Genomic DNA, 7,803 nt, shown 5'->3' on the forward strand with positions numbered 1-7,803 from the left:
GCTGAGATCTTAATCTGATTGGTTGGGGAGTCAACATCATCAACCTTCTAGTTACAGCTGCTCTGCGGTCTACATGCTTGTGGTCAGCATACAGTTAATTTCTTCCACCTGGTGGGGGTTTCAGTATCTGCAAAGCAGCTCAAAGGAGATAGCTCAGGATATTATCTATAGCCCTTGAGGAGGAACTAAAGGTCCTTGACTTTGTTTAATGGCTAAACTATTATTATTTTGTTTTGCTTGAATGTTTTCCTTTATTTCTGTATTTTCTCATTTTTCTGCTTAAATGTATTTTTTGTAAGTTGGAGGCTGCAAGCCACAACTACTGAAGCCCGCATGCCTAGAGCCTGTGCTCTGCAACAAAAGAAGCCACTGCAATGAGAAGCCCGCACACAACAACAAAGAGTAGGCCCCGCTCACCACAAGCAGAGAAAGCCCATGTGCAGCAATGAAGACCCAAGGCAGCCAAAAATAAATAAACAAATTTATATTAAAAAACAGCTGCTATGATTTTGATGTATAATCCTAGTTTTGTAATTAACCTTTTTAGATTTAGCATCCCAATTACGCTAGCCTGAATAAGTAGGTTTCCCTTTTTCTTCTCTGAAACAGTTCGTGTAAAATAGATACCTTTCTTCTTGTTAAGTTTGCAACAACTGGTCCATTAAACTCTATGGGCCTGGTGAACTTTCTGGAGTGTCAGGTGAAATATCTGACTACTGATTTCATGATTTTTCATGGTTATAGATCCTACTTAATATGCTTTCTATTTCTTCTTAAATCAATTCTGGCAATTTATTATATTAATAGAAAATTGTCCATAATCTGTTTATAATTTTATTAGTATCACTTATCATTGTATTCTCCTAGATTTTTTCAATTTCTCTCTGATCTATTGTTATGCAACCCCCCTTTAGAACTTTTTTTAAAAAAGTAGAAGAAATAATATAACAAACCCTAAGTTTTAACAGTTATATTTTGCCAATCTTGTTATATTTATTATTATCTTCCTCACTTTCCCTTATTTTCTCTCCTTTTTCTTTCCTTATTTCTTCTAGAATATTTTAATGGAAATCCTGGAAATCGTGATCATTTCATATGCATGTTTAATTGATAACACTGGGTTTTTTTTTCACAGCCACCACATCATTATCATACCTAACAAAGTTAAAAATAATTCCAGAATTTTTTCTTGTTTCTGGTTGAATTATTGTCATTGTTTCTAGGTCTTTTTGTTCCTAGTGTTATTTAGTTTTGCTTTTTTCCCACTTCTTAATGCATCTTGCTGTTTTATTACTCTGTTTGCTATTTAATTAAATTCTCATTTAACATTTAACATCTCATGGAACATCCTCATTCCCTTAAATTTTCATCAATAATATTATAATACATAATGAAACTCTACCTGAACTTCTCAAAGAGTTAGAAGAGTCCTGATATAATATAATGATGGAATGCCAGACGAATCATTCAATGGGAGTATATATATATATATATATATATATTTCCTACTGACCTTCTTATAATTCCTAGAAAATAATAAAAACAAAGTAAAACTAAGATAAACAGAAAAAAAAATTAGACAAGAAAGGAGATAATACAAAATATTCAATCTACCATCACTTTTCTAAAGCTGATAAATCTTCATCTGTACTAATTATTAAAAGACGTTAGAGAAATTTCTATTTTCAATGAAGCCTGCCCCTGAACTTATCACAGAAAGGAAGATCTTGCTGATAAAGGCCAGTACTTCCTTTCATGAGTATATAACATGGTTATATGGTCTGGCTGTCATATTTTTTTAACTACTTATAGAATAAATCTTCACAAGGAGTTTGGTTGCAGCAAAATATAATTACTAGCCAGAACTATTTCCACCCAAACTTTTAATGAAATGCATAGCTCTCTTCTCTCTTTAAGAATAAAACAGAGATAAAATATTTTTATTATTCATTACAACTAGCATTATTTTATTTAAATAAAATTAACTTTTCTGATTATAAAAGTAATACGTGCATATTGTGGGAAAAGAGAGAAATGATAGGAGGAAAAAATTAAGTAGAAAATAGCAACATTGGGACTTCCCTGGTAGCACAGTTGTTAAGAATCTGCCTGCCAATGCAGGGGACATGGGTTCGAGCCCTGGTCCAGGAAGATCTCACATGCTGTGGAACAACTAGGCCTGTGCACCACAACTACTGAGCCCGCATGCCACAACTACTGAAGCCCATGTGCCTTGAGCCCATGCTCTGCAACAAGAGAAGCCACTGTAATGAGAAGCCCGCACACTGCAAAGAAGAGTAACCCCCACTCTCTGCAACTAGAGGAAAGCCTGTGCACAGCAAAAAAGACCCAACACGGCTATAAATAAATAAATAAATAAATTTATTTATTTTTAAAAAAGAAAATAGCAACATTAACCACTCTCAATATTTTGTTTTTCATAACTGAGAGCATAATATCACATACTCAGAACAAATGAACAGAGGCATGTTACAGGAGAAGATCTGAATAAGCAGTAGTCATCTGTGGAGTCTCTGTGGAGGGGTTGATCAGGAGGGAATTTTTTATTTCTTGCTTTAATCATTTATAAACAATTTTTATGTTTTACTAAGAAAAAAATTAAATTCAACAATAAAACCATATTGTGAGGACTAAATGGAAAAAAGTCTATTCTCTTTATATATAACCTTATTTAAAACGTTCTTATATTCTTATATTTTCTGTCCTAAATTCACATAGAATTGTAGAAGCTATGAGTTGAGAGATTATTGTGTCTAATCTTCTTCCATAGATGAGGAAATTAAGGTAAAGAGAAGTTAAATAACTTGACAGCAAGGTCATATCTCTAATCCCTTTGACCTACATGTTACAGGTTATTATTAATTTACTTTGAATAGTTTAAATGCATGTGCATTTTACTGATCCACTTTGACACTAGTCTGGATATGGCATAAGCAGTATTCTCAGTCATTAAGAGCTTTTCCCAGCAGACTAATCCAAAGTAATTCCCCCTTGTTATTCTCTTTCATAGCATTCTGTTCTTTCCCTTTACAGCACTGACTACGAATTTTAATTCTATATTTACTTGTGCTTATTTATTGTTTTTCTCCCCTACCAGACTCTAAACTCCTCAAAGACTAGCCTTAACATTCATTCTATTTTCCATAATAAACCTAGTGCCTAACACAGAATCTGGTATGTAATGGGTGTTCAATAACATAGTCAGAAGGTCATGAAGTCATTTACTGTGGTTTCTCTTTGCTGACTGTCTTTTCATGAGCACCCAAGTTACCTTCAAGTTAATGAGTGCTTGTTAAGTTCTAGAATTTAGACAATGTAAGAAGCATATCATATATGTATATGTACTTTAATCTCATAAATTAGTTATATTATCATCTCTATCATACAGATGAAAAAGACTGAGGCTGAGAGAGGTTAGGTAAATGTCAAAAGGTCAAAAACCAAGCAAGTAACAGACACAGGTTCAATCTCATGTTTGATTCCAGGGTGTAAGTTCTGAACCCTTGTGCTACCTGCTTACTAATTTCCTGGCTTCAGTTGATGTTCAAGATACAGTAATATAAATAGCATATCTTTACCTCACTTTAAAATTTTTCTGGGCTTCTGGGTTAAGACAGAAAGATTGAACATATGCATATAATTTTGCTCCCTCTCAAAACCCTACTAAAATGAAGATAGATTTGTTTAAGGCATAAAGCCATAAGGACCGTGAGAATAAAGGAGGAGAAAGCAGCAAGTACATTTTGGAAGCTGTACTGAAAAAGGACAGCTGTAACCGATTTAGCAAAACTAAAAAAAATGAATCCTAAACTGGTAGTAGGGAAAGCCAAGAGTCAGTCTGATTTATACTGTACAGATTGGTGGCAGTGGGGATGAAGAGAGGGGTGGTTGAAATAAAGATAACTAGTTCAGAGCTTTTCAAGAAATTGCTAGGTCCCAAGATCCCTCCCCCCCTCCAACCTTGACACAGCCAACAACTGCTCTTCCCCCACCTGAGCAGACTGCAGTTTCATTCCCTGGAGAGAGTCTCTGGACTGGGAAACCTCAGGCACAATTAAAAACAGAAGTATCCTACTGAAAGGGTGGATTTAAATAAACATATATCTGTATGGTGAACCCATCTCCCACCCCAGCCCTCTTCCCCTCCTCAGGTTCCAGAAGAGTGGAATCTTCACATGAAGCTCTGGGCAAAAGATTGGAAGAGCCTTCTCTGAGGAATCTGAGTAGCCCAAGGGGAAAGGATACTGACATTGGAATTCCCCCAGTGAAAGGTCCCTAACAGCTCACCTTACATAGAAGTGCACAGTCAACAAGCTTCAGTCATGTACTCAGAGAGTCTTAGCAGTTTTTAGTCTTACATATTTAAAGATTATCAGAAAATGTGGAAGTTAAAGTCTAATACAAACAGAAGAAATGCAATCTGAAGGAAACAGAAATTGTACTGGGAGGAGAAAATATTCAAAGAAGAAATTGGATTGGTTTCCATCTTCTCATCAGCAATATTGGAAGATAGAAGTTTTCCAATTACTTCAAAATTCTGAAGAAAAACTATATACAACTCAGAATTCTATCCCCAGTCAACTATCAATCAAGTGAAAAGGTAAAATAAAGATGTTTTCAGGGGAATTCTCTGGCAGTCCAGTCGTTAGGACTCCACGCTTTCACTGCTGAGGGCCCAGGTTCAATCCCTGGTTGGGGAACCAAGGTCCCACAAGCTGCCTGGTGCTGCCAAAAAAAAAAAAAAAAAAAGAAAGATGTTTTCAGACATGCTCGGTTTCAAGCAATTTACCTCCCATAAAGTCAGCCCCAGATAATGTACTCCACCAAAATGAGGGGGTTATCCATAAAAAAAAAAAGACATGGGATCCAAAAAAACAGGAGAGGCTAAGGAAATACCAAGATAGTCATGAATGGACAGCTCAAAGTGACACCTGTGTACCTGGAATGAAGGACAATCAGTTCACCCTGGAGTGTGTCAGATGGCCATGAGAGATGCCTTCAGGAAAATGCAAACCACTAGGAAACTTGATGCATCTGAACATCTTGAAGGGAGTTTTAGAGAATCAAAGTTTGGGGTTTAATAAATGGTAAGTTTTAGAAAAGCAAGCAAACAAAAAAATGACAAGTTTTATCCCCAAGAAAAATTTCACTATTGTGCAGAAAATGAAAAGTAGTCAAAGTTTATTACATGACTCAACTATAAATGGCATTCTCATAACCCTAGTGTACTGAATATTAAGCTAAATAAAATTAAAATATAACTCTATTGGGACATGGGGGGAGAGTAGTGAAGAGAAGTAAGTTCTTTCTACCACAGTAAGAAGTCAATATAATGCTTAAGATTTGAAAACTCAAGGAATAATACAAACACATTATTTTAAAATAAGTAAACATAAAATGAATCAGCAAAAGGAGAAGATCATTGCCTCCAGGGGAAGAACTAGGGTGCAGGACTGCTGTTGTGTGTTGTAAAGCTTTTAGTCACTCTACACTATTGCATATACAACTTAAAAAACTAAAATCAACAATGCGTTTTTTTTGTTTGTTTGTTTGTTTTTATTTTTGCAGCACGCGGGCCTCTCACTGTTGTGGCCTCTCCTGTTGCGGAGCACAGGCTCCGGACGCGCAGGCTCAGCGGCCATGGCTCACTGGCCCAGCCGCTCCATGGCATGTAGGGTCTTCGCAGACCGGGGCACGAACCCGTGTCCCCTGCATTGGCAGGCGGACTCTCAACCACTGCGCTACCAGGGAAGCCGCAACAAAGTGTTTTTAAATGTAGATAAATGTTTTTAAATAGTAAAATTGATTCATGACCTACCTCCCCCACCCCCCTCTTTCCCTCTCAAATTATGAACCTTATGGCTGCCCATACAGTCAATCACCTGGACAAGAGGGCTTGTCTATATCAAGTTGAATTACTCTGGTAAATTAGTACAACACTTTTTGACAATAAAGAAGATAATTTCCTTTCTAGCTCTCTGTATAAATAGGTCCAAACCCTGCTGCAAATGGAAATTCCAGTTTCATCATGAAACAACCTCCTTAATGGTTTATCTTTCACCCCATGTAACCCTGTGTTTCTTTTTACTGATTGTTTCCATAAAAGCTCTGTGTAGCGTGCTTTGATTTATGAAACTTCTTCTAGGCTTTATTTCATTTACATTTTTTCTTACTTTGTTATTCTATTTGGCGTATGCTTGTGTTAATATTTCACCCATGCAAGGGTGTGCAGCCAAAGATAGTCCTCAGTCAGATTGTGGCCTGAGACAGATGGTGAGGCCCAATCGGTGCCTTGGAGAACTGAGATTACATTTCCAGGGTGTTCTCATGTAACAGCTTTGATCAAAACACTGAGAAATATAAACCCTCACACCCTCCTCAGCACAAAAACAGCCAAGACCTTGTTGTCTTGGATCAAAGAAAAGCAATTTCCCTGTAAGATTTCATATGCAGTAAATACCTACATTTGCATGAGAGCTGCAGAGACACAGGATGGCATGGGTCAGACAGAAAGGAGACCTCTGCAGGGGGTGGGAAAGGATTTCCAGGGGGCATGTTTTCCGATGTGCCTGTTATACCCTCCATACCTACAAGAGTGCTTGGCACATAGTAAGGGCTCAATAAATACTTGTTGAATAAATATGCTGATGCTCTGTCTGGCATGTCCTTTGCTTTTCTCAGATTGATACATTCCTGCTCATCCTTAACATCCAGTTTACCTATCTCTTGTACAACTTTGTTTGACCCAATCAAACTCTTTTCTCTATATGCATTTGCATTTTGAACAGATTTCTGTTGCTTGTTCTTATATGCAGAACTGCAGTTATTTGATTGCCTATCTACCCCCCCTACAAGACTTCTAATTCCTTGAGAGCTTAAAGCTTTGTCTTATTTATCTTTGTATCTATGCTGCCTAGCACGGTGCCTGAATATTTATTTATTCATTCATTCAACAGAATTGGAGCACCTACTATGTTCCAGGCGCTAGAATGGGCTCTGGGGATAAAGCAGTGAACAAGACATGGACCTTCCATGCCCCCAGGCTTACATTCTATTAATGGTTGAAGACAATTCGTATCAGGGTGATAAGTGCAATGATGAAGGTCATGAGTGTGTTATGGGAGAACACGGGAAGGGCATCACGCTCAAAATTTGAGAGATCAGGAAAAGCCTACAAGAGGAAGCTTCCCAGAAAAACAAAGAATACCTGAAGAATAAATAGAAGTTAGCTAGGAAGGGTGGAAATCAATGCTTCAGGAAGTATAGCAAGTTTGGGGAATGGAAGAAAGGAGAAAGGAACAGAGAAAAATAAGAAAGGAAAGAAGAGAGAAAGGAAGAAACAGATGAAAGAAATGAAGGGAGGAATGGAAGAAGTGATGAAGGGAGAAAGGAAGGGATACCGTATTATCTCATTTGCTTTGTAATATTTTTTGTTCCAACGGTGGTCACCTGCTACCCTTCTCATTTGGGAGATCTGTCTTTATCCCCAGTCACAGAATAACAGGCTAGTTTAGATGAGAAAAGGGCTTTCAATACCTAGTTCTATCCCTCTTATTCTACAAATATGAAAACTGAGACCTATAGAAGTTAGTAATAACAATATTCTGCTTTTATCTCTTATCTTACAAAGCATTTTCACCCCTATCCAGTTTGAGCCCAATAGCCCTGTGAAGCAGCATCATTCTTTTAACATATCAGGAAACTGAGATTCAAGTGGAATTAGTGGTACAGCTGAAAGCAAAGTCTCCTGGTGTCATATCCAGTGCTCATTCCATCACACCT

This window comes from Pseudorca crassidens, chromosome 9, assembly GCF_039906515.1.
Source record: "Pseudorca crassidens isolate mPseCra1 chromosome 9, mPseCra1.hap1, whole genome shotgun sequence".
Classification (NCBI taxonomy): domain Eukaryota; kingdom Metazoa; phylum Chordata; class Mammalia; order Artiodactyla; family Delphinidae; genus Pseudorca; species Pseudorca crassidens.